General features: G+C 49.6%; 1 protein-coding gene and 1 pseudogene across 1 annotated transcript in view; one reads left to right on the top strand and one right to left on the bottom strand.

The window, feature by feature from the left end:
- Window positions 1-25,662, bottom strand: part of ANXA11 (annexin A11) — a 45,218-nt gene extending 19,556 nt beyond the window's left edge. The window contains exon 1 of the mRNA XM_070433071.1: window positions 25,486-25,662. The gene's annotated coding sequence lies outside the window, so the exon portion shown is untranslated. The remainder of the gene's footprint in view (window positions 1-25,485) is intronic.
- Window positions 25,036-26,844, top strand: LOC139022206 (tRNA wybutosine-synthesizing protein 3 homolog pseudogene; annotated as a pseudogene).
- Window positions 26,845-27,441: the final 597 nt, after the last annotated feature.

The following is a 27,441-nucleotide window of genomic DNA, read 5'->3' as shown; positions in this document are numbered from 1 at the left end:
TCCTGCCTCTTGGGGCTGCTGCAGCTGACACTACCCTCCCTTCCTCGAAGGGCCCATCTACCTGCAGCTGCACACGGACTTCATCCAGCTGTGGCCCTCCCCCAGCTGTGGCCCTTCGGCTTCTCAACCTTCAGTCTACAGCACTTCTTACTCCAGATTGCCGGGTCCCTCCCCCGTGTCTGAGTCAGCAGGGCTGGGAGCGGACCCCAAATGCTGCTTGACTATGAAACACACTCTGAGCAGCACTGGTCACCACGCATGAGAATCACCTGGAGAGCTCGCTACAAACTGCAGCCGGCTGGGCCCCGTCACTCTGGGCCTTTCAACCTGGATGGGCCCGGGAATCTGAGACTGAAACAGCCGCCATCACCCCCAGCAATTCTGTGCTCCACACTCTAGGAAACACTCCTTCCAGGTGCTTGCACACTGTCCAGCTTTTATTCGCAGCAGCTGCCTGAGGAAAAGCACCAGAGCCCGGGCGTCCCTGAATCTCATCAGAACCGAGCCTCAGAGGCGAGGGGACGCGGGGACAGGAAAAGGACCTGTTCCCTCAGGCTGTGCGTGGACACACAGGTGCACCATCAAATCCCAAGGCTCCATAAGGCACCAGACAGAGCCTCAGGCACAGGAAATGCTGTGCTCGGGGAAGAGGCAGAACCTCCCAGAACAAGAAGCTCCCTCCCCACCCAACAACTCGAGATGGGGACACAGCAGGACTCTGCACCTCCAGCTTCTTCTGCTGTCGCCTGACTTGCAGGGACGCAGAGGAGGGATGGAAGGTGCACATGTGTGCAGGCAGGGGGCATATGGGAAATCCGAGTTTTCCACTGAAATTTTGCTGTGAACCTAAAACTGCTCTAAAAGTAAATTACATTTAAAATTAGAAAATAAAAGGAACAGCCCTGGCCCAGTTGACTGGAGTGTCATTCTGTACACCAAAAGGTTGTGGGTTCAATTCCCGTTCAGGGAGTGTACAGGAGGCAACAGATCAAGGTTTCCCTCACATTGATGTTTCTCTCCACCTCCCCCCACCCCCTCCTCTCTCTCTAAAAAGCAATGAAAACAGCCCTAGCCGATTTGGCTCAGTGGATAAAGAATAGGCCTGTGGACGGAAGGGTCCCGGATTTGATTCCCATCAAGGGGACATGCCCGGGTGCGGGCTTGATCCCCAGTAGGGGGCGTGCAGGAGGCAGCCAATCAATGGTTCTCTCTCATCGCTGATGTTTCTATCTCTTTCCCTCTCCCTTCCTCTCTGAAATCAATAAAAATAGCCCTGACAGGGGACTTCACTTCTCAGGGCTCTTCCTTCTCTGAGTTTTGGACTCCTGAAGGGGACACCTCTTTAGGTTTTCAGCCCAATCCTAGATTTACAGACTCCAGAACGTCCATACTGGAGGGGATCTTGAAGATGATCTAGTTTCCAGCCACCTCAGTTTTGTAGTTAAAATACGCCAGGGACATGGCTTACTCAAGTCACAAACACACGCTAGGGCTCGGCCTGCTGAGGGCAGAGCTGCCTTCGGTGGGCACAGCTGGTCCTGCAGTGGGTGACCTACTTTAACACCCTCCTCCAAGGGCAGTGGGAAGACACTGCAGTAACTGTGCTTTGGACTGGGGTCAGCCAAGGCCATTCCTCATGGCCAGAAGGTTCCAGAAACCCTCAGGAGCCTCAGCTCACATCACTGCCCTCTCCCCACACCTATGAGGAGGGAAGGGGGAGGCCACATGCAGCCATTCAAAGCCTGTCTCGGGCCTAACCTGCACCCCAACCCCCAACTCAGACTTGCTGAGCATAAACAGGCTGCATGGGGTACTCTGCTCGGTGCTTCCTGAACTGGGTTCTCTGACACCAACTTAACATCTTGCAAGTTGAGAATTTACCTGGTGCCCAGGTAAAAAAAGAGAGATTAGTTGTCCAAAATCTTCAGAAAGCAAAGCCTGCTACATCCCCTTCCAGGAAAATGCTCATTCATAACAGAATAACAAAGGCTCTGACAAGGCCTGTAACAAAGGAGCTTGCTTATTAACTCTATCCCCAAATTTCCCAAACTTATTAGGCAATAATAGCTAACATTTATTGACTATTTCGTATGTACTAGGCACTGTGTTAAGTGTTTTACATGGAATTTAATTTACAAAAACTTTATAAAACAAATACTAAATTTATGATTCCCATATTAGAGATAAGGAAACTGAGAAATTATATAACTTGCATAGGCTATAGCTGGTAAATGACTGAACCAGAATTCAAACCCAGGCAGCCAGGCTCTACTTCCCACGGAGCCCACCCACAGGCTCAGAAATTAGTATTTCAAAGACTGAAATGTTAAACAGTCGTGTGGCTCAATGGTTGAGCATTGACCTGTGAACCAGGTGCTCACGGGTTCGATTCCCACATACCCCACGTGCCTGGGTTGCTGGCTCCACCCCCAGTGGGGGGGGTGGGAGGTCCTACAGGAGGTAGTTGATGGATGATTCTCTATCATCATTGATGTTTCTATCTCTCCCTCTCCCTTCCTCTCTGAAATCAATAAAAAAAATTTTTTTAAAAAAAGAACATGAAATCTGAAGCCAAACTGCCCAGGTTCAAATTCCACTTCTGTCCTCTATTAGGTGTGTGGGCCTCCCTTTTCCATATTTGTAAAATGGGAGTGGTAACAGTTTAATATCAAATGTTCTCATATCACTTAACCTTTCATCATATCAGCTTCCCAGTATAAAACAGCAGTCAGGATTAGAGGGGTCCCAGGGTCTGGCCCATGTGATAATACTCAGGATGAGGAACGTGGGGGCAGGGTGGGGATGGGCTGGGGGAGCAACAGGAGATGTGGGAGTCAGGACAGCGCGAAGGACAGAGGAAGGGAGAAGTGAAGGCTGCAAGTTCCTTCTCCCACACCAGCCCAGCTCTGCTGCAGCAGCCCTGTGAATGGCTGGGCTGCATTTTCCAATCACCCCAAGGAGAAATCACTAACAGGAAACTGGCAATGTTTTCTTTCCATCCTCTGCATGCCTGAGTGCCAGCGCCTGGTCCATGCTGGGGACAGGCAGGAAGCAGAAGTGGAAGGTTGTGGGGGAGGAGAGGCACCTTTGAAAAGGCCTCTAGAAGAGGAAACCGGCCTGGGAAGAGGGACTGGAGGAGGCAGGGCCTTGGCCTGTGGAGGCCCAGCTCTGGGGGGCACCCAGGAGCCTGTTGTCGATGGAGCCCGCCCTCCATATCTGCAGATTCCGCATCCATTCATTCATCCAATTGCTGATCAAAAATATTTGAAAAAAATTGCAGAAAGTGATCCCCAAACAATACAGTATAACAACTCTTTACATAGCATTTACACTGTGTTAGGTATTATAAGTCACCTAGAGATAATTTAAAGTATTTGGGAGGGTATACACAGGTTATATGCAAATACTAACCCATCTATCTATATATATAAAAGCCTAAGTGACCAGTTGGCCAGCCGGTAGGTATGACGCACACTGACCACCAGGGTGCAGACGCTCAACGCAGGAGCTGCCGAGCGACAGCAAGTTTGCAGAGTGCCCTCTCACAGTCCGGGACCTCTCGGGGGATGTCGGATTGCTGGTTTGGGCCTAATCCCCACAGGCCAGGCTGAGGGACCCCACCTGCAGGAGAGACCCCGCTCACTCTGCAGACGTCCTTCGAGCTCCGGCGCCACCCCAGGTGCGTGGGGAGGGACTGCGGGAGGTTGGCTCCAGGGCGTGTCCAGTCTGTCTTGCCCAGTCCCACCCCACCGGCCACCTTCTAATTAATTTCCTTTCAATGTGCATGAATCCGTGCACCAAGCCTCTAGTTTTATATAAGTGACTTTAGCATCCTTGGGTTGTGGTGTCTAATCCCCTGCAAATACCAAGTGACAGCTATACTTCCACTCTGGGCCCCCCGCCTGACAGACATCATGTTCTCTCCTCTCAGCTGCCTTTCCAGACCAGGTCCTTAGAACTGAGAAGGGGGCGGATCAAGGCAGGAAGGACCACTTTCATGTGCACAGAGATTCATCCATGAAGTCTCTCTACCAACCCTCCTCAGCACAGCTCTCTGGCAGACCCAGCCCATCCCCGTTCATGGGGACAGGCCCCTCAGACACCTCCCCACTGAAGGGGCTTCTGGAATAGCCATCACTTAGCCAAATGCCAAGCCCAGTTTGGAATTTCGAAGGAGTGGAAAGCAGACAGCAGAGGAAGGTGAACCCAGATATGGTGTCAATATCTGGCTGAAACCAGGCCAGAATGTCACAGGGCTCAGGTTGTGGTCCTTGTAGACATCAGGTCCTTATGACAGTGGCAGAAATTTAAAAAAAAATTTTTTTTTAAAAGCCCTCACCCAAGTCTAAGTTCAAGGTATGGTCAGGACGAGGAAACACCTCCCCCGTCAAAAAAAGGGGGAAATTGCGGGCTGTGCTTCTAAGCGCAGCTCAGACTGGGGAGGCAGCCCTGTGTCTTTGTTTCACCACTTCCGCCCCGGAGGCTGCTCCCAATTACACCACCTGCCAGTGGGCTCCCCCCAGGACCAGCCTGAGAAACCAGGTAGGAGGGACCAGCAGATGTTACCCCAGCACAAGTCCCCGAGATGTCTAAGCCCCCCTTGCCGCCCCACTTAGCTCTCAAGTCCCTCCATCTCCTGCAAAGTCCAACCCCAGTGCTGTTTCTCCATGATCACCTCGGCCCACAGGGGAGCCACACACACGCCCAGCCCCGCTGCAGTTAATGTAAAACACAGCTGTGCCGGAAGGGAACTTGGGGAGCCCCCTCTCTGAACCCCTCCCTCGTCCGGGTGGGGAAAGGGGAAGCTCAGTGGTTCATCCCAGGTCATGCAGCCAAGCGGCACCAACACTGGGTCTCAGAATGGCCAACTCCAGATGCTCTGCAGTTATTCCACCACCCGTTATTCTCTTCCATCTCTAAGCCAGTTCCCCAACTGCACACAAGCCACACGCCCCCGCAAGAGCCACCAACATCACAGGGCAGTCACAAGACTTCTCGGCTCTGCTGCGTGAGTTTCATCCACAGCCCACAGATCTGATACCATCTCCTAGCTCTGCTGGGGAACCTGAGCGACACAGGAACTTTGGAGCCAATATTCTAGCTCTACCCCCTGCTGGCTGTGACAGGAAGTCGCTTCACCTCTCTCCAGCCTTTCTCCGTACCTGTGAAACTGGGGAAATACCCCATCTTACTCTGGCTGTGAGATGCTGATGCAATGATACACACATAGAAAGCTATCCCCCATGTGCTTATTAGCATAGAGTAGGTACTCAGTTCATTTTTAACTTACCCCCTATAAAAAAAAAAAGTGGTTCTGTGAAAAGTAGCCTCACAGGGTGATCTGATCATAAATTCCTAATGGGGCAGGCCAGGGTGGGTAGTCGCACCCCAGGCATTTAACTTCTTAGTAAAGGGTTTATTTTTGCCTTAAGCAAGTTTGTCTATTGCTTCTGTGCATCTAGGTTAACACACCTTTGAAATAAGCCCCAAGAGAGCACATAATCTTAATTTATCCTGCAACCCCAGTTGCTTCCTCCCACCTTCAGGTAACCTTCCTTAAAAAAGAATCAGCAAATGTTCTGTTAGTCTCAGAAGCATTAACCTCAGTCTGTTGAAATCTGGCTTCCAGGCTCAAATAAATTTCTATTTCAATTCTCTACAGACTTGGACTTTTCTTACCTCAACCTCCTAAGAAGCATTATTAGCCTGGCAGCCAGGGTTTGGGTCCCAACTCCAACACCTGCTAAGTGACTTTCCCTGACAGCCCCTGTGACCGTCCCGAGATGGGCTCCATTGGAGTTACCGAGGACTGAATGAAGCGAGAACAGGGAAGACCTTTGTAAAGTACGGACAGTTCTCACTGTAACCAGCTCACCCAGTGTCGCTCTCTCCCAAGTGGCTAAAGAGGGACAGGCCCGGATGCTCAGTTCACAGGTGTCCGGCTCACACTGTGGGGTCAGGAAAGGGGAGAGGGGAAGACTTTTGAAAGCACAAGTTCAAGGCACCATCAGGTTCCTTGATTAGGTCCTTCAAAACCACCCCCAACTGATAGTCCCCACCCGGATCCCCCGGAACCTGTGACTGGTACCTTACCTTACGTGAGAAAAGCTACTTTGCAGATGTGATTATAGTTACCAACCTTGAGATGGGGAGATGATCCAGGTAGGCCTAATCTAATTACATGAGTCCTTTCCTGGTTGTGTTAAGGATGAAAAGAAAGAATAAGGAGAAATTAAGGATGAAAAGGAAAAGATAAGCGTGAGAGAGACGCCATCTGTGGAGGAACCAGCCGGGGCCACGTGCCTTGAGAGGGAGAAGACAAGGATTCGCCTCTAGAGCCTCCAGAAAAGATGCATCCATGCCTACGAGCACTGAGAGACCTGCGAGACACCTTAGAAATAAAATAAAGTCAGCCCTGGCCGGGTTGGCTCAGTGGACAGAGGGTCGGCCTGCATATTGAAAGGTCCCAGGTTCGATTCCGGTCAAGGGCACATGCCCGGGTTGCAGGATTGATCCCCACCCAGTAGGCAGGAGGCAGCTGATCAATGATTCTCTCTCATCATTGATGTTTCTCTCTCTCCCTTCCTCTCTGAAATCAATAAAAATATATTTAAAAAAGGAAAAAATGTATTTTTTTTTTTAAAAAGTCAGTGGTGGTCCATTTCCAAGGCAAGGCATTTAACCCTGAATGGAAAATTACTGGCAGTCTTCTTGCATAGCAGCCTGCAGACGTGACAAAGTTCACGCACCTGGAGGGGCCCAGGGAGATAGGATGTTGTTGGGGAGGAGCCAAGTGACAAGGGAACTTAACTTGGGAAGGGGAAAGAGAGAATACCCTATAAGGATATAATGAATCTTAGGCGACCTCTGGGAAGATTGTACACCCCATGGTACTCAGCCAATGAGGAACTGGGGGCAGGACCTGTGCACTAGGGAATAAAATGCTGGTGGTAACCACTTTGAGCGTGCCTGCCCACCAGACACCTGATCTTGCAAGATCGACATTAAATGTCTCCCTTCGTGTCTCCATGTCCTTTTTTCTTTTTTAATTTTGGACTGGTGAGTGTTTCTCACAGACAGAACTACAAGACAAAGGCCCTGTGGGGAAATGGTGCTGCGGCAGCAAACAGTAGGGCGGTGCCTCAAAAAATTAAACATTTGACCCAGCAATTCCACTTCTGGGCATTTACCCAAAACAACTGAAAACAGGGACTCAAACATATGTATACACCCATGTTCATAGCAGTATTACTCATGTGGACAAAAAAGGAGCCACATACTAAACTGAGAAGCTCAGGGGAAGCCTGCATGGCAGCCTTACAAACTCCGAGACTGAAAGTAACCCCTAGGATGGTCTGAACACAGAAATCTCTAACTAACAGCGAGTCCTGGCCTGTAGCTTCCTTGACAAATGTCAGTCTTTACTGTGGTAGCAGTTAGACTGATGGGAGCAGAGCAGGAAGACGGCCACGTTCAGGTCACCAGGGTGGAAAGCCCTGGGGCCTACCTATGACAACTGTAGGGTGGGCCTCATCCCCAGAGATAAGATCTAGGCCTCAGTTGTGTTTCAGCTCTAGGCCCCAAAAAGCAGCAAAACCAGACCAGTGACCCCAAGGCTGACTCAGGACCAGCTGCACTGGATAATGACCTCCTGCCCTGGTGATGACCAATCAGTGGAGACTTCACCTGGAGAGCTGCTGAGTATTCTATTGAGATCCTCCCCCGAGACCTCCCCTAAAATGTCCACCCTTAAAACCCTCAGGATGGAGGGTCCAGCTCACTCTCCCCACCTCACACCTGCCTCTTCTTCTCTCCCCCTCATCCTCACCCTGTTCCCTTCCTCCCAGGAGCGCTACCTTTTCCTTCTTCATTCCAAGCTCCACGGGCTCTCCTTTGGCCTCTGTAACTTGTTTCCTGAGCCCATGTCTTCCAGCACTCACTTCCTCCACCTCTGTGATTTTCTAAATAAATGTCCTCTAGTTTGAGTCTTGGCTCTGAATTTGTTCCTAGCCAGAACTCAAGTACCAAGCTTGCTGAACTGAGGTCCAGTCTGACCCCACCAGTCTAACACATGGTGTCATTCCTGCTGCAACCACCGCTAACATTTACCTTTAAATGTTTATATACTGATTTGAGAGAGAGAAACGCTGATTTGTTGTTTCACTTATTTATGCATTCATCAGATTCTTGTATGTTCCCTGACCAAGGAACGAACCCACAACCTTGGAGTATCAGGACAATGCTCTAACCAACAGAATTACCCGGCCAGAGAAAGAACCTTTACCTTTAAGTAAGCCTGTATTTTCATATGTAAGATAACGTATCTTTGGAATGTCAGAGTAATCCCCCTTTTTCTGGACCCCTCACACCACAGTACAAAACCACAGAACCTCTCATTGTTATGTTGTTCCCTAAATACCATCTCTATGTGCTGTATTCATTGTTAACTATCCTATACCTACGAATGTAAAAGAAATATGTGTATAGGAGAAAAAAATAAAAGAAAGAGAAAAGACTAAGGGAAAAAAAAGTTTATTCAATCTCAGAGAATTCTCAGTTTTGCTTTCTCCCGCCTCCCTAATCTATCACCAATGGACTTCATGTAACCTACTTATGTCTCCTCCTTTGATTACCTATACCAGTGGTCGGCAAACTCATTAGTCAACAGAGCCAAATATCAACAGTACGACTGAAATTTCTTTTGAGAGCCAAATTTTTTAAACTTAAACTATATAGGTAGGTACATTGTTATTAAACTTAATTAGGGTACTCCTAAGGCTTGGGAAGAGCCACACTCAAGGGGCCAAAGAGCCGCAGTTTGCCGACCACGGACCTATACTAATAAAAGGGTAATATGCTAATTGGACTGGACATCTTCCGGACGACCTTCCGGATGTCCTTCTGGACAAAGTCATGGTGGTGGGGCCGAGGCAGAGGTGGTTAGGGGAGATCAGGCTGGCAGGGGAGAGCAGTTAGGATGATCAGGCTGGCAGGGGAGAGCAATTAGGGGCAATCAGGCAGGCAGGCAGAGGCGATTAGGTGTGATCAGGCAGGCAGGGGAGCAGTTAGGGGTGATCAGGCAGGCAGGTAAGCAGTTAGGAGCCAGTGGTCCCAGATTGGAGAGGGTGCAGGCCGGGCTGAAGGATGTCCCTCCCACCCCCGTGCACAAATTTCGTGCACCGGGCCTCTAGTCTATAATAATGAAAGCGTAATATGCTAATTAGACCGGATGTCCTTCCGGAAGAAGCTGGTGCCGGCAGCCAGGGGAAGGAAGGCCTACTCTTGCACAAATCTCGTGCATCGGGCCTCTAGTAATGTAGAAAAGAAGCTGAAAAACTGCCACTCTCCAGAGCATTTTCTCAATTCATTGAGATTTGCTTCCTAGCCACTATCATCAGTTTGGTTCAGATAAATTCATCAAAGTTCTCTACAGATTTGGACGTTTCTTACGTTGATATTTATAACAGTCAAAATATGTAAACAACACAAATGTCCATCAATAGATAAACAATAAACAGATAAACAAAATGTGGTATATACATAGAATATTAGTAGCCCTTAAATAGGAAGGAAATTCTGATGCATGCTACAACATGACTGAGCCTTGAAGACAATTATACGAAGTGAAATAAGCCAGTGCTAAAGAAAAAAAAAACACGGGCCCAAAATGGCATCACTCTTGCTAAAAGCCCTTGATACCAAACCTAGACTTACTACCTGATCTAACTGCAGTTTCATCCTTTCCCAGAAACAGAATCTTCATCTACAAGTCTGGGATTTCCTGATCACATACCAGTAAGGTAATCTGTCAGGTAGGCCCTCTCCACCACCCACCCCACAAAAAGAGGCCATCTACACCATCAAAGCCCTTCCATTTACCCTGGCCGGGATGGCTCAGCTGGTTGAGCATCACCCCATGCACCAAGAGGTCACCCATTCTGTCGCAGAGTTAGACAGACATGAGCAGAGCAGGGACAATGGGCCAGTTACGGAAGGTCACCAGGACAATGTCCCGGACACCTGGCAATGGGAAAAAAACTGGTGGAGCAAATATTGGAGATAAGTATTATTATTCAGTAGCTTGCCCCTGAGACCCCCCTCTTCATCCGAGAATGCCCTGGCTCATGCAGGTGGGATTCTCCTGACCCTTCTCCCCTGGCTCATGGTGAAGCCACGTGGTAGACCCTCACCCTCAAAGAACAAGGGGGCTGGAGGAAAGCCCCACCTAACTTCCATACAAGGACAGAAGACGACTGGACAGACCCTGACTGGTCAGTTTGAAGAAGAAAGCCGTTAAACCCCCTCCAGGGGTTAAAAGGAGCCCTAGCCCATGCCCCGGGCAGCTTTGAGTAGCCTGCTCCATTTTCCCTTTGCTTGCCAAATAAATCTTCTCTAGTGAGTTTGCCTTGGCTCTGAATCCTTTTCTTAGCCAGAACTCAAGTACTCAGGATGCTGAACCCAGGTCTGGTCTGACCCCATGAGTCAGACACCTGGTACCACCATTCCCAGGGCCAACAGTTCGAATGCTGAGCAGGGCACATGCCCAGGTTGTGGGCTTGTTCCTCAGTAAGGGGTATGCAAGAGGCAGCCAATCGATGTCTCTCTCTCACCCTCTCTCTAAAATCAATAAAAACATACTTTAAAAAACAACAACAAACCTTCCAGTTTTGCCCTGGCTGATGTGGCTCAGCTACTTAGCGTCGTATACCCTTAGTTCTGGGTTCAATTCCAGATCAGGGGAGGCAATTTGTTTGTTTGTTTGTTTGTTTGTTTTCCTCTCTCTCTCTCTCTCTCTCTCTCTCAATGGGGGGAGGGAGAGAAAAAAAACACTTCCATTTCCATTCTCTCCCTCCAAAGAAAACACATCTTGGAGTGCCCTTCTAGCTGCTAGGTGAGATGCTGGATTTGTGAATTGCATCAAATTTACTGGGTTAACACTGGTCACCAAAAGATAAACAATTCCACTTATGAGTATGAGGTACCAAGAGTAGTCAAATGGCTGGGGAAGGGGAAACGATGAGTTACTGTTTAATGGGGACAGAGTTCCAGTTACAAGATGAAAAGGCTCTGGAGAAGGATGGTGGTGACGGCTGCACAACAATGAGAATGTATTCTATGTCACGGAGCTTCACTCCAACGGTTAAAGTGGTAAATTGTATGTTATGTATATTTTACCGCAAAAAAGTAGTGCTTTTAAGTCACTAAGTCTGTGGTAATTTGTTAAACAGCAGCAGTGGAAAACGAATGCGGACAGTGAGCACTGCTTTCTCCCTCCCTCCAGATCCCTCCGCATGGAAAAGGCCTCTGCTCTCTGTCTAAGAGCCCTATGCGTTCCTCAAGCTTTCTCTGACAAGGGAAGCAATAAACCAAGGCCACACAAAAAGCCATCCCAACAGAGAACAAGGGCCCAAGGAACTCACCTCTCCTGCAGGGCTGGGAATAAGAGTTCAGAAAACCTTTGCTCACTGGTATTGTCAGTTAACAGTCACCATGGCGAGACTCTGAATGGGTTCCCTATGGCCAGAGCAGGCACACCCAGCAGGCAATGCAAATGCTCTAGGGAGGGAAAAGGTCCCAGTGTGATCTAGTGAGCAAGCCAACCTGCCCATGGGCTAGGGCCTGCGACTGCGACACCAGAGGTCACTCAGCCCTGGAGATGACTCAGTTCATTCCTACCCACCCCACCTCCACTCATTACACAAATGGGGAAACTGACAACCAGGGAGGAGGAAGAGACGTGCCAGGTGACGCAGCAAGATCCTAATCGGCTGCCCAGGACCCTCACCTCCTCCCCCCAAGCCAAGAGCTCACTGTCCAAAAGGCAGGAGGCCAGCCAATTGCTGGGAAAGACCAGCATCAGAGCTACAGTAGACTCATACAATTCTTTAAGAACTGATATTCTCTGATAATTAAACAAATCATAAATTTCAGTCTAAAAAAAAGATCTTTTGTGAAAATGTATGATAAAGCAAGTGCTATATAATGCTATATGAGTATTTGACATGTTTACTTCTGTTATTGTAAAAAGTTATTAAAAATAGAGAAGCAAACTTAAAAATATATCTGTAAGTTACTCATTAAAAAAAAAAAATAACAACAGCATCTACCGGGAAGGTCCAGGTTATGTGGGGCTAGGAGCGTGTACAATTTTAGGGACCCTCTTTAAGAAAATGAATACGGAACACTTTTTGGCAAATTTTACAAAAGCACATAATTTTATGAATTCCCTCCCAGGGCGGGGCCCACGGGCAAGTGCTGTGAGAGGGGTCTGAAGCTGGAGCTTAACTTTCCTTCGCTTCACAGTAGACCACCTACGGACTAGACTCCTGGGACAGAGGGGGGAAGCAAAGGCTCAGCCTGCGCCAGGCTCCAGGCTCGGGCTCTTATCTGGGGAGGGAAACACAACAGCAGTTACAGGAAAACCCACAAGGACCTCCGTTTCAGAGCCATTCCCAGGAAGAATGGAGATAAGGCTGACAATCAGGAAATGTGATCTCTGGAGCTGGGGGCGGAGGGGGGGGGGGGGGGGGGAGGGAGTGTCTAGAACACCACTTCTCTGCCACAAACCACGGCTCTGCCGAACACATCACCTATCAAATGAGTGGGCCTGTAGGAATCCGCGTTGTTAGCCCCCGCTGCCCAGAACCTGGGCTCTGTGAAGGTTTTGTAATTCACAAACATTTACTTCTCTGTGGAAGGGGTGCTGCTGCAAAAGAGACTCTCTGACTTAATTTTGTCATTATGGAAAAATCAGAGACCGGGCAGTATTCTGTGGCTGTAGCAGCTGCCCCGTCCCCACCTGGGCTGTGCCTGAAGGCACCGTAATCAATGGGACAGATGTCACCGGGGCCCTGCCAGTTACATGCGTGAGCCATCTCACCTCCATATGACAGTCCTCCCTAGGTCCTCTCTCAGAATGAAATGGGGGATAGGTGGTAGGTCAGGTTACGACTGAAGATCTGAAGGCAGCAGCGTTCCCCGGCCTCTACCAGGGAGGTCCTGACCCGCCCAGGACTCGGGGCCTGTTCAAACAGCTTTGGAAAACAGCAGTCCCTTCACACCCAACCTGGGAGGACCTCTCCACCTCTCAGTGGCTGCGCCACCCTGGCCTTGCCAGCAGCAGCAGGGACACTCTCCTTCAAACAGCACTTGCTGAGGGCTGCTCTCCAAATGGTGACAGGTCCCCAGGCAGCCTGGCCCGGCTGGAAGCTGAACAGAAACTCCCACCGGAGCCAACAGAACACACTAGAGAAGCTTCCTGCGGAGCTCAGGTACGGCTGACCCTGTGTCTGTAGGCGGGATCCTAAGCTCTGCCAAAAGACGCTGGGCCGAGTGACAGCGCGCCATGGCCAGAAAATGGACGGTCCTGGAGATGTATGTGTGACAGAAAGAACCACAGGAAATGTGTGTCCATAGCTCAACCAAGCCGATTCCTCAGCACTTTGCATCTTCAGGACTTCAGCTCAGAATCCCTCGACTTGCTCCATGCTCCCGTCACCTTTCTTAAGCTTGCGTCAATCCTGGTCTTCCTTTAGGCCAGAGAGAGCTCACTTCTTTCAGGAAGCCCACCCTGATAGCCCCTCTCACCATGATCCTTACCAGCACTTGGCCTAAAAGGTTTTCTATGTCCTCTAGTGTTCTAATAACAGTCCTGTTTTCCAGTACCTACCATAGGCACATATATTACTTTATTACACATTCCTCATTAATCTTCACAGTGTTCCTACAAGGCAGGTATTAGCACCTCAAGGGAGCTAAGGTTCAGAGGTGATTCTTGACAAGCAAGGGTCAGACACCCAATTTGTGCCCCGGCGAGAGTTACTTTTTCCTCGGCCTCCCAATGAGATATAATGTCCAGGACAGGCCTTTCCTTCTCCTGCCACTGGCTGGTACAAGGCTGGGCACAGCGAGGCCCGACACATGCCAACGAGACACCAGTGGACCCTGACTCATCTCTTCCACACCCCGGGTAGCACCTGTTCTGAAGGCCTCTCTAGGCGGAGTTTCTGGTACGTCAGCTCCAGGAATTGTGGGGGCAGACGACACATCTAGGACATTTCTCTCTCCCTCCCATGCCAAGGCAGGCCCTCATGGGTGTATGAACATCCCTAACTCTGCTGAGAAGGGAGTAGGTGGCCCTACTCTCTGCGCCCCAGTGCCCTGCCCACGTTGGGCTCTGTCTCACCACTGAGGTGTGGGTCACGGGTGCCATTAAACCACAGAAACAAGCCAGGGAGGGCCCCAGGGCAGCACTCTACCAACCCTGACGGTATTTCCCACGCAGTGAACAAAAAGCCCACAGAGGTGCTGTTAAACATTCAGCTCCCCACCCACACACCAGGAATTAAGAATAGTTGGAGCCTACGTCAATCATTAGCCAGGCAGTGCCTCAGACCTTGCCCTGCAAGGGCTGGCACCTGGGGCTGCCCAGCCGGGAGAAGGCTGGGCAAAGCTAGCTGGGAGAGTGGCAACGGGGCGGTGTCTAGGCTTGACCAAGGGGCTGCACTTGAGCAAGCAGGTTCTGAAAGAGGCCTCTTAGAAATAAAACATCAATCACACAAGAACCCTACAACATCGGAGCTGGAAGGGGCTTCATGAAATCGTTTGGTTCAAATGGCTCATTTTACTGAGGTGGGAGCCCAGGCCCCGAGTGCAGGCCCAAGGTCTCAGGACTGGCTGCGGCAGGACAGACTCCAGAACCACGTTTCTCTACTTCCAGGCAGATGCACTGTGACCCAGGCTGGCTCCCCTCCACTCTGCACACTTCCTGGGCTCCATTCCACGTTCCTGGCTGGAGAATGGCCTTGGGAAATGTAAAGAAAGTGACTCTGCTGCCTCCCAAATCAATCCCACAGAACCGAGCCACACAGGCAGTGTCATCTGCTCCAGGGAAGTCTGTGACATCGTTTCCCCCCAAGTCCACCTCCCTAAGACTTAGCAGCTGCCGACAGCAGGGTTGGCAGCCCCTGGGGTACCAGGAACTGCAGAAACCACGGGCCCCAGCTCAGTTCAGGGTTCAAACGGCCTCTGCCCCCAAGCTCTCCCAGAAACAGTCACCTATGTGTAATACCTGAAGTTGAGGGAGCTCGGGAGGCGGGAGAAGCACAGCAAGATACCCTGCCTCCCAAAGCTGGGCCGTGGAGCCCCCACCCCGTGCTGTGGGGCCTGTAAAAGCGGGAGGTGGCTGCAGGTGGCAGAAGGTGGGGCTGCCAGACCTGACTAGTGGGAATCGGCACATCAGCAGCTGCCGGTTTCTTCACCAGTCGCAGGACTGGAGGCCGCAGGGCTCGCACTGCCTGCCGGCTCACCACTGCCAGGAGACACCCACCATTCCCACTTCCTAAGCTGAAGAATAGTGGCTTAGCCGATGGCAACACTGACAAGCACAGTTGTAGCTTCGAATTAAGGACAGCAGTGGGTGTTGTTCCACAAACTTCTGATTGTCCCTTTAAACCATCTGTCCCCCCTTCCTTCTACACAGAACACTAGCTGCACTGCAGCACATGGCAGCCCCCAATAAGGACTATGTATTGAAGTCTCCCTGGCAGCCAGGCAGGCCTGTCAGGTAGCTGTGAGGGCCAGCTGTCCTGGGCCAGGCAATAAGGGAAGTGCTGCAAATGAGGAAGAGCAGGGCAACCCAACGTGTGGTCTCTAGACTGGCGGCATCAGCACAACTTGGGCACCTGTCAGAAAGGAAATTCTCAGGCCCCACCGCAGACCTCCCACCTCAGACCCTTTGGGAGTGGGGTCCAAGAATCTGTGTTTTAATAAATCTTCCAGGTTGTTCTCAAGTTTGAAAACCATAGCCCTACAGAATGCTGGGAGCAACTTTACATATGGAGTGTGGTGCCTGCACAACCTCACAGAACAGACACTAACCCTCCAACTTCTGAAGAGAGAGAGAGAGATAAGCAACTCTCTTAACTCATAACCAAACCTGAATCCTAATACAGGCAGGTGGGGAAGAATGATGAGGAACTTAACCAAGATAGCAGCAATCAGGAAAGAAATAACATCCAAGTATAATAAATAATAAACAGAAAACAAGACGCAAGGTATAAAATCAAGACTATCAGGTATGTGAACAGTCTGAATTTTCTACCAAAGACACAGGTCACCACATTCAGTTTCTTGTTGTCATCATTGTCTTCTGCATTCCTTTCTCCCTCCCCTGCACCAGTCATGTGCTGGTTACAAGAGAAAACACTCTTTTTTAAAATAACATTCTGCCATCCTTTCTCCCTCCCCATCTGAGTCATGTGCTGATTACAAGAGAAACATTTTATTTGTTATTGAGAAAGAAAGTTTAAAAATTAAGGTTAGCAGAGCCAGCACACCTAGTGGACAGCTTCAGACCACATCGAAGCATCACTACCCAACCACCTCCACAAGCAACACACTCAAGGGACGGACTCAGTGAGCACCAGAGCCCAGCTGTCCGCCACAGTGGTCAGCCAGTCCTGGCAGCTGATCACCCTGGGGGGAAATCCCTCCCAATGACATGCCCACAGCAATCAAGGCTCAACTACAAGAAGAGGGTGTATGTACATAGGCCACACAGGGGGCACACCTCGAGTGCTCAGCTTGAGTGGTTGGGGAGGCTGTGTCATTGGACCCTATAGAACACCGACTACATAAGGCCACTCTACCAAGCCTGTGCTATGTACCAGCTTTACCTAATACATAGGAACAAACACAGGGAGGCTGCCAAAATGAAGAGACAAAAAAGCATATTCCAAATGAAAGAACAGAAGAAAACTCCAGAAAAAGAACTAAACAACATAGAGACAAGCAATGTACTAGATGTAGAGTTCAAAACACTGTTGTAAGGATGTTCAATGAACTTAGGGGAAGAGTAGATGAACTTAGTGAGAACTTCAACAAAGAGATAGGAAACATAAAAAAAAAAAACAGAAATGGAGAATACATTAACTGAAATGAAGAATACATTAAAGGGAATTAACAGTGGAGTAGATGAAGCAGAGGATCAAATCAGAGATTGATAAGATAGGGAAGTAGGAAAAAAACAATCAGAACAACAAAAAGAGAAAAGAATCTACAAAAATGAGGATAGTGTAAGGAGTCTCTGGGACAAGTTCAAGCATGCCAGCACTGGCATCATGGGGGTGTGAAAAAGACAAGAGAAAGAGCAAGAAGTTGAAATCCCATTTGAAAAAATGACAGCAAATTTCCCTAACTCAGTGAAGGAAATAGACATACAAGTCCAGAATATGCAGATTCCCAAACAAGATGGACCCAAAGAGGCCCACACCAAAACACATCATAAAAAAAAAAGAGAGAGAAAAGTTAAAGGTTAAAGACAAAGAGAGAATCTTAAAAGCAGCAAGAGAAATGCAGTTAGTTACCTACAAGGGAGTGCCCCTAAGACTGTCAGCTGATTTCTCAACAGTAACTTGCAAGCCAGAAGAGACTGGCAAAAAATATTCCAAGTGATGAAAATCGAGGACCTACAACCAAGGTTAATCTACCCAGCAAAACTATCATTTAGAATTGAAAACCAGATAAAGAGCATCCCAGACAAGGGAAACCTAAAGGAATTCATCACCACCACCAAACCAGTATTAAATTTTAAAGGGTCTTCTTTAAGAAGAAAAAAAGATAAAAAATGTGACCAACAAAATGGCAATAAATACATATATCAACAATTGACTCTAAAAAAAAAAACAACAACCAGTGAATAAGCAGAACAGAAACAGACTCATAGAAACAGAGAACATTTCGATGGTTGCCAAATGGGAGGGGGGTTGGGAAGATGGGTGAAAAAGGTGAAGGGATTAAGAAGTACAAATTGGTTGTTACAGAATAGTCATGGGGCTGTCAAGTACAGCATAGGGAATACAGTTAGTAATCTATAATAATAAAAGCATAATATGCTAATTAGACCAGACGTCCTTCTGGACAAAGCTGGGGCTGCAAGGGAAGCCCGGGTCCCGGGTGCCAGAGGGAAACTGGTGCTGGCAGCCGGGGGAAGGAAGGACTACTCTTGCATGAATTTCATGCATTGGGCCTCTAGTATTGTAATAACTATGTACGGTGTCAGATGGGTGAGAGATTTATCAGGATGATCACATAGTAAGTTATGTAATGTCTAATCACCAGGGTGTATACCTGAAATTAATATAATAATGTTTGTCAACTATAATTGAAAAATAAAATTGCTTTTAAAAATTTAATTTGAGCCCTAGCTGGTCTGGTTCAGTGGATAGAGTGTCAACTGTGGATCAAAGGGTCCCGGGTTCGATTCCAGTCAAGGGCATGTACCTTGGTTGCAGGCTACTTCCCTGGTCAGGGGTCATGCAGAAGGCAACCAATCGATGTGTTTCTCTCACATCGCTGTTTCTCTCTGTCTTTCCCTCTCCCACTCTCCCTAAAAATCAATGGAAAAATATCCTTGGGTGAGGATTAACCAAAAAAAAACATTAATTTGAATAAGAAAAAATATTAAAGGTTCGGCAAAACCATATTAAACAGAAAAACTAGAAGTGAAAATATTAACATTAAAAATATGTTGAGAACTTTTCAATAATCCTGTCTCAGCAAGCTGAGGGTTTTTCCAGCCATTTGCCTTTATCTTGAAAACCAGAACTTGGAAAACCACTCCCTAGGAGTTCATGGCACAAGGCTTAGCTATTCCAGTCCCTTTAAATAGTGTATGTGACTTAATACACACCACAGAAAAGAACATAAGACTTGGAGGCCTAAGTCTTTACATATGACATTTGGCCCTGGGTTCTTTTTGTGTACTAACTTTTTTGTCTGATTCCTTGGGGGACAGAGAAAGTCCATCTTGCTGCCACAAATGAGGAAGGATACACACAATTGCAATCAGAGCAATTGGACCATCTCCTTGAACCTAAAAAAAAGCAGGTGGAACCACAAGAGAGAAGAGAGGACAAAGGCCTGACCCTGGGGTTTGCCTACAAATCTCATTTCATCCATCCCTCCAAATCTGGTTTTCAATGCAGGAGGGGGAGCTCATGATAATGGAGAGCTGAGAATAAAGTGGGGGGACACCCGATTACTACCTACTCCACAGCCTGAATTGAAACTAAAGGGGCATGGATGACCCCCATCGGCCCCAAGGCTGACACCTGCCTCTAAATTTCTGAGCCTCTCACTGTTTCATAAAATGCACTTATTTATTAACTTTAGGACTATATAAAAAGAGGGGTTCCTCTTTTTATAGAGATCCTTACCAATATATTCTCCTAAGCACAGATAATATGGAATTAATGGCCAAAGGTCAAAAGCATTAAATAAGCAACAAATGACACAGGGCACAATGCACAAAGATAAGCTTGATAAAACTGTACATCAAACATGAAGGCTGAATTCATAAAGCTAGAACAAATACAAGCAGAGCTTGACTTAAAAAAGAGATCACAGTGAGACTTTTTGATATACTTCTCAGAATCAGAGAGATCAATAAGCAAGGATAGAGGACAAGCTCAAGTTAACAGAAAAATCTCAAGTGGTCTCCCACAGAGAATAGTCTTCTCTCATGTCCATGAACCTTTTAATATTAATCATGTAGTTGGCCACAAAGAAAATCTTAGTACAGCCCAACAAAAGAGATTTTGCTGATCCTATTCACTAATCATCATATATAATAAAAGGGTAATATGCAAATTGACCCCAATGGTGAAACGACCAGAACAACTGGCCGACTATGAGGCGCACTGACCACCGCTCGGTCCCTTCCCCCGGCCATCAGGCTCCGATCCCCCGATGGTGAACGGGGAACCAGGGGTAGGTGGCAGTGGGAGACAGGGCCAGCTGCGGGCAACTGGGGACAATGGCCTTGATCGCAGGCCAGGCCTAGGGACCATACCCACGCACGAATTTCAAGTGCTGGGCCTCTAGTAACCCAATAAATGTAGCAGTCAACAATAAAATATGAACATACCCCACCCCCCACAAAACTAGTCAGAAATTCAGAACCCCATCTTATAAATAATCCTTGGATCAAAATTTATCTACACAATGACTAGAAAGCCATGGAAAGGTGAGCATTTCTTGCAAAAGCCCATTACCTAGAGCTGCATTCAAAAGGAAATATGGAGCTTCATAAATTAAAAGACTAAAAATAAATGAAGCAACTTATATAGTAAAAGTAGAGCAACAAAATATGCCAAAAGTAAGAAGGAATGAAGAAAGATAAAGGTTGAACTTAATGACCAAACATAAAATAGAAAGGATACAAAAAATCCCGGGTGCCTGCCGGCAGCCAGAGGGAAGCCCGTGCCAGCAGCCAGGGGAAGGAAGGCCTACTCTTGCACAAATTTTATTCATGGGCCTCTAGTGTGTGTGTGTGTGTGTGTGTGTGTATGTATATATATATATATATATATATATATATATATATATATATATATTTTTAAGTTCTAGCATAGCCAGTTAGAATTCCATTCACACTATCTAGTAAAGACATATTACAAGGTCTGTAATCTATCCTTGACTCGGAAAAGTTAGTATCATAAAAATGTCTACTCTTCCTTATAAATACTAAATACAGCCAATGACATTCCAATTAGCATCCTATAGGTTTTAAAAAGAGCCTCCTTGTATGCATAGATGCACGCAGACAGTGGGGTGGAGAGGGCCTGGGGAGGGGGGCGGGGTGGGCTGGAGGGGGCCAATGGGGGGAAAAGGGGGCATATGTAATACTTTCAACAATAAAGAATTATTTTTTTAAAAAGAGTAATGGTCTCAATACCCATCAATAAGGGAAAAGCTCAGTAAATTATGGTACATCTGAACATCATATACAGACCTGCTACTGGCGTGGAAGAACAGTAACCTGAAGTCACTGGCCATGATAAATTAATCAAAAGCACAAGCTAGAATGCAGAATATACATGAATCCATTTGGTGAAACATGCAGTTTTACAGCTGCCTGTGTCTGTGACAGGGAGAGAGAGGGGATCCTTGACTGCAGGCCATCCACACTAACTTCTCAGGTGAAATGGGGGGAGAATGGGCTGAGGAAACAAAAACAAACACCCCTCAAGGTATCCTCCAGCATCACCCAATCTTTCTCCTCCCCTTCGAAGCCCACATCTTCAAAGCTTGTCTATAGTTAGTAACCCCAGATCATCACCTCGGGCTACTCCCCACCCATTCATTCCCTAAGGCTTCTGCTACTATCATCCCACAAACACAGTCCCAGCTAAAGTGACCAATCTCCTCCACATCACTTCCCACAGTAGCCATGGCCACTGCCGGAGGCTTCTGTGTGGGACACTGTCTGGGTTTTCTTTCCTGCTCTTGAACTGCTCTTTTTCTGGCTCCTTTACAGGCTCATCTTCCTTTACTCAGCTGTTCTAGGTTGAGTTCCTCAATCTCACCATGTCTTTGACATAGGTTACAACCTAGACAAAGTGTCCTTCTAGCCCAGACTCCTCCTGAGCCCCAGACCCATCTGCCTCCTTGGTATCTCAAACACATGTCCAAAACTGAATGCATGATCTTCCCCATTCTCCAGACTAGTTCCCATCCAGTGTCTCCTTATGTCTTATGTCTCAGGGGAATGCAGGGAGCAACCCAGGCTGGGTGGGGCTGGCCTCTGCTTTGGTGCACACAGCACGGGGCTAGGCAAACAGTGGGTACTCATAATAAGGAGTTCCACAGAAACATGCCTTGTCACCCTCTTCCTAAAAATAGCCGTGACCTTTTAGGTGGACACATCAGGCTCACATCTAGGATCACCAGCACCCCCTCCCCCCCAAACACACACACCCTTTTCCCCAGGATGCCACTCCCCCAGGCTTAATCTGCCTTATACTCCCTCCACCTCCCTGTTAACAGCCTCTGAATTTCTCTCTCCCCTCACTCTGATTGCTTTCATCTTGTTAGGGACAAAAATAGAATAGTGGGAACTAGCTATGGTTATGGGAAATAGAATCATGCTCTGTTAACTCTGATTGCCTTGTTCTGGTTAAAGGACATTCTAACCTGGCTGGGGATTGTACGCCCAGGGACTTGGTGTCCACCTTGGACCTGGAAGTCAACCTTGGATTGGGGTCCATTCTCATTCAAGAACTGCCTATTATCATGGAAAGATTCATTACTGTTGCCCAAATAATGGAGTCCTTATTTCCCATTTTGCATACCCATTATTCCTTCTGCCTACTTCCCCATGTAATCTTTGTCCTACCCAATAGAAGCAGTTGGCTTATGGGGGGTGCAGAGCAGATTTTTGTGGATGACCTGCTGCCCTCCCATACTGCCAGCGTTACTGGAATAAACACTCATCTATGATTCAACCCTGTAGTGACCCGCAGCCTTGTCCGCGTTCAATTCCTTCCCTTCTGTTCTGCTAAGGCAGTGGGACCTTCAGGAGCACAAGCACCTGGCAGACCTGAGCGTGCCACTCCCAGCTTCAAGGTCCCTTGCAGTAACACACCCAAGGTATCACCACCCGTAACCGAGCTCAAACCCCTTTTGCAAACATCTCACTGGATTCTGCAAACAACCATTTGAGGCAGGAGTTTTACCATCCAGAACACTGAGAGTCTGTGTGGTTACATGGCTTGTGCCTGGTCATCTAACACGAATAAGCTCAGTCTCCTGACTCTGTGGTTGCCCTCACCCATTAAGTTCTCACATCAGTGTAGCATGGTCAGCTGTGATTCGGGTCACTGTTCTGGCTTTACTATTAAGATCCTCACACCCTGTGACCTTTAATTTCGGGGTTAGGGTCAGTAGACTGAATGTATGGCTTCAGTAGTTACTAGATATGCCACTGCATTTCAGCAACTCCTTTTAAAAATGCAAATTCCCACCAAGGAAACTTCCGTTCCTTCCTTTTACCTAAGAGATGTCCTATGCAGGCAGCATTCAAATTCCTGATGTTCCAGGGAAATGAGATCAGAGGTGTTGAAGAGAAAAATCCAGAGAAACCTGAGTCTGTTTGGCTATGACTGTGACGCACACCCACATACTGATTCTCCCCCAAGTGTCCCTGGGAACCAAGTGCAAGGAACTGCTTCAGGCTTACGGGGAGATGATGGCAGCTAAGAGGGAGGAAGGAGGGAGAGCTCTAGGAAGGCCCAAGGGCCTCTAAAGAGATGTCTTTTCGCCAAACCGGTTTGGCTCAGTAGATAGAGCATCGGCCTGCGGACTCAAGGGTCCCAGGTTCGATTCCGGTCAAGGGCATATACCTTGGTTGCTGGCACATTCCCAGTGGGGGGCGTGCAGGAGGCAGCTGATCGATCTCTCTCATCGATGTTTCTAACTCTCTATCCCTCTCCCTTCTTCTCTGTAAAAAATCAATAAAATATATTTAAAAAAAAAAAAAAAAAAAGAGATGTCTTTTCTACATTCCCCTCCTTCCCACACTGGCTTTCTCTTTCTCTCTCTCTATTCTGCAGTGAATTCTGAAGAAGAACCCATACTAACCTATTCTAGCTGTTTTCCCGCCTTCATCCCGAACTACCCAGCCTCCTCCAAATCACGTGACCAAGGCACACTCCTCAATCTTGGCCTTCTAGGAACAGCAATCCAGGATGGGCCCTGTCTGTCACCGTCACCCTTGCCCTGGCCACATAAAGGAACTCAAAGGCCTTCCTACTTGGCCTCTCAGGCAGCTCCTACCACCACCCCTCAGTCTGGACTCATTTCCATCTCCAGGTCTAATGTTGTAACAACAGGGGAACCCTGCTTCCCTGGCCTGCCTCTTTCACTCAACTGACATCTACTGAGCACCCACATGAGGAAGGCCCGTCCTGGTGCGGTGAGGCTCAGAGATTTGTAAGAAACAGCCCTCAACTCCCAGAGACAGAGGTCAGGGCAGAGGTGAGACACATGGCCATATAAATACTACGAAAGGCCACTATGAGAAGTGGGTCAGTGCCAAAGGAGTGGAGAGCTCTGGGGACTCGCAGCATATCTTGTCCCTTCTCGGTGGGAGCAGGCACCCAGAGGGCTCCCAGGAGGGTGCTGAATAATGGGGCAGGAATGGGGGAAGGAGGGCATAACAGCATGAGCTAAGACAGAGGGCCAGGTCAGAAGAGCAGATCAACTTGGTTGGACCTTCAACTGCATGACGGGAGTGATAGCTATTACTACTGTATTATCACTGACACGGGCAGATGATTACTTATGCGCAAGGCCCTGCTGTAAGCTTTATGTCCAATCTGAGTGACATCCACCTGAGACACACAGGGATGGTATAACAGTCACCACCTATTCAGGTGCCTGAGCTGTATGGTTGGTTAAATATATTAATTCATTTAATCCTCACAATCACCCTGCGAGGTAGGTATTCTTATCACCCCCATTTTAAAGATGAGGAAACCAAGGTCTGAAGACTAGTTAAGAAGACAAGATTAGGGAGGGAGGGATGCAGGAGCCCGAGGGGAGGCACCAATGCCAGGGCAACAAACTACCCTGGCACCTCACCTGACCACTCTAATCGGGGAGCACCTTACAGCACAGAAAGTGCTTGGAGGGAAGGGTACCCGTTAATCCTCCCGGAATTCCCAACAACTGGCTGAAGCAAGAAAGGAATGAAGGAACTTAATGAGAGCCAGTTAGGGGTGAGCTACTCCTGGACTCAGCCTGGCCCTGCCTGCAAGCTTTGGCTCCTGTTGTGTGGGCAGCGCACAGGCTCACCCCTCACAGCGCCCCCCCATGCCCAGGTCAGGGCAGGAGGGGACACAGTGAAGGGCCTGGAGAGAGAGCAGAGTAGCCAGCTACCTCCACACCCAGGCTCGGTCCTCAACAGCCATGTCTACACAAAGCCACTGGTTAGATGGGCGGGCACAGAAATGGCCCAGGCGCACAGCTTCCTGCTTGAGCTGGGACCGCCTGGCTCCCGCCTGCCCTCCCCGTCTCTAGGTGAGGAACTCCATTCCCCACATCAGACGCCGTTTCCACCCTGTGAAGCCTTCAGGGGGCTGAGCTGAGGCCCCGGAGGAGATAGAAGTCCGAGAATCCCTCCCTGACACTGTCGCCGAGGCTGGAGAGGGTGGAAAGGCGGAAGAGGTGAACGCAGGTGAACACAGCACCGGGATGAGCCCCGATCTTCCAAATAAAGTGCCTACAAATGAACTCCAGCAGCAGAAACTCCCCGAAATTCGCGTGCTCCCGGTTCCGGGAGAAAGTTCCTGAAGGCAGCCTCCCCCCCCCCCCGTCCCCCCCCCAGCTCGCCCGGGGCAGCCTTTCCCGGAAGGGCGCACGCACACTCAGAACCAGCTGGGTCAGAGGGGACGGGCCGGCGGCCTCCCCACCCCGGCCCGTCGCCCCGGGTCCAGTATGACCCGGTCCCGCGCCGGCCCAGGCCGTTCAGCCCCGACCCCGGCAGCGCAGCGCCGTCACGAGCCCGGGCCCTGGGGGCCACGGGGAGGAGAGTCCCCGCAGCTGACAGAGCCGAAGCAGCCCGTCCGGGACCAGCCGGACACCGCCCCCACCCCACGCGGTGCAACGAGGGTCCCCGCACGGCCGGCCGAGACCCTTACTCACCTGGCCACCGGCCACGGGGCGCGGAGCCGCGAGGGGTCAGGGGGGCGCGGCAGCAGCGGCGCTCTGGGCGGGCGTCAGGGCGCGGCGCCTGGGTCGGTGTGAGTTCGGGCGTCGGTCCGCTCGGGCTCTCGGGGTTCTCGGCCCGGCGGGCACCGCAGCCGCAGGGAGGGGCGGAGGAGGGGCCAACTGAGCGGAAAACTCCTGGTCGCTGCGGTCCGCGCCCCGAGGCGGGGCCGCTGGTTCAGGGGCGGGGCCAGGCTGAGGGGCGTGGTCTGTGCGAAGCCCCGCCCCCAGGCGTGAGCCATCGGGGCCCCCTGGGGGCGGGGCCTCCTGGCGCGGGAGGCAGGAAGGCGTGGCCTCCGGCTCCCAGGCGAGGAAGGACTCCGCCCGGGCGCGGAGGTCTGGGTGGGGGGCTCCTCTAACTGGCCGAGTCCTGCCTTGCGCCGCCCTCCCGGGGTGGGGATTCCCCAAATCCCGTCCAGGCCAGTGTGCCCTTGTTAGTGACTCTCTAGGTGACTGTCTACTGTGGTGACGGCGCGCAGTGGTGCGGAAATGGAAGGGTGCGGGGAAACCTGACCGGCTACCTCAGCCCGGTGACCGGGTCCACCTAAGAGGGAATGGGGCTTCGCTCCGGCTGCCCCCGGGGAAGGCGAGAGCTAACGCCCAAGTCAGGGCCCTAACTCCCTCCCGCGGGGATCGCAGGGGGCGTTCAGGGGACGGGAGGCGCAGAATCGAGCAAAGCGCTCCTCGGCCGGAGGGGCCTGCGGACGAGGACTGGCTGCGCTCCTGCAGCTCCCGAATGGGCTGCACGGGTTTTCACCTGCAGTTCCTGCACCGGCCGCATCCCCCTAGGTGGGCGGGTAAATGGCTTGAGGTTCTGAAACAAAACTTGCTGGCTACGATAGTTACACACCTTGTGTAAAAGATGATGTGATTGTGGCTCTGAAGAAAGCTAACGGTGATGCCATTGTGAAATGCGAACCCCTTGCTCTCGGGCGCAGCGTCTCCAGTTTCAGGATGCACAGATTGTGCCTTCCGGGCAGCAGGGTCTGGTTTCAGGACTCAGGCAGAACAGTGGGAAAGAGGAAAAAGACTGCCAGAGCACAGATGGCTTAGAAGTCCAATTAAGCCACAGGGAAAGTAGATGGTGACAGAGGAATAGATCTACTTCCTATTAAAGATAGCAAATAGAAAAATGGAGGAAAATAAGGAGAGCATTGAAAGGTTTACAACTGCCTACAACATGCTTCAGAAAGAGAAATTTATATCCCAAAGAGGAAATCAATGAGAAAAATAATTCATATTCTTATTAGGGGCATAAATAGAACATTGGGGACTAGCATAGTTATAAGAAACTAGAGGCCCAGTGCACAAAAATTTGCTCCTGCATTGAGCATCTGCCCCCAGTGGTCAGTGTGTGTCATAGTGACTAGTCATTCCCAGTTGTTCTGCTGTTAGGGTCAATTTGCATATTACCCACTTGCAAACAGCCATCAGCCACTCACCCAGGCTGGCCAGGCACCCCAGCAGGACCCCCCTCCCTGAAGGGGGTGTGGCCAACCTCCATCACCGTGGCAACCAAGCCTCCTGCTTGCTTCAGCTCCTGGCTGCTGGCCCGCCATCTTGGTTGGGTTAATTTGCATATAGTGGCTCTGATTGGCTGGTGGGCGTGGCTTGGGCGTGGCGGAGGTGCAGTCAATTTGCATGTTTCTCCTTTTTCTTTCTTTTCTTTTAAATATATTTTATTGATTTTTTTACAGAGAGGAAGGGAGAGGGATAGAGAGTTAGAAACATCAATCAGCTGCCTCCTGCACACTCCCTACCGGGGGATTGGGCCTAAGCTGGCAGTCAGACATCCCTCTGGCAGCCCGGGAGCCCTGGGGGATGTCCACTTGCCAGCGGGGAGCAGGCCTAAGCTGCAGTTGGACTTCCTTAGCGCTGCTGAGGAGGCGGGAG

Source organism: Myotis yumanensis, unplaced genomic scaffold (genome assembly GCF_028538775.1).
Source record: "Myotis yumanensis isolate MYYU_CA2020_CCGP unplaced genomic scaffold, mMyoYum1.0.hap1 SCAF_13, whole genome shotgun sequence".
Classification (NCBI taxonomy): Eukaryota; Metazoa; Chordata; class Mammalia; order Chiroptera; family Vespertilionidae; genus Myotis; species Myotis yumanensis.
This window is presented reverse-complemented; position numbering and strand designations above follow the sequence as displayed.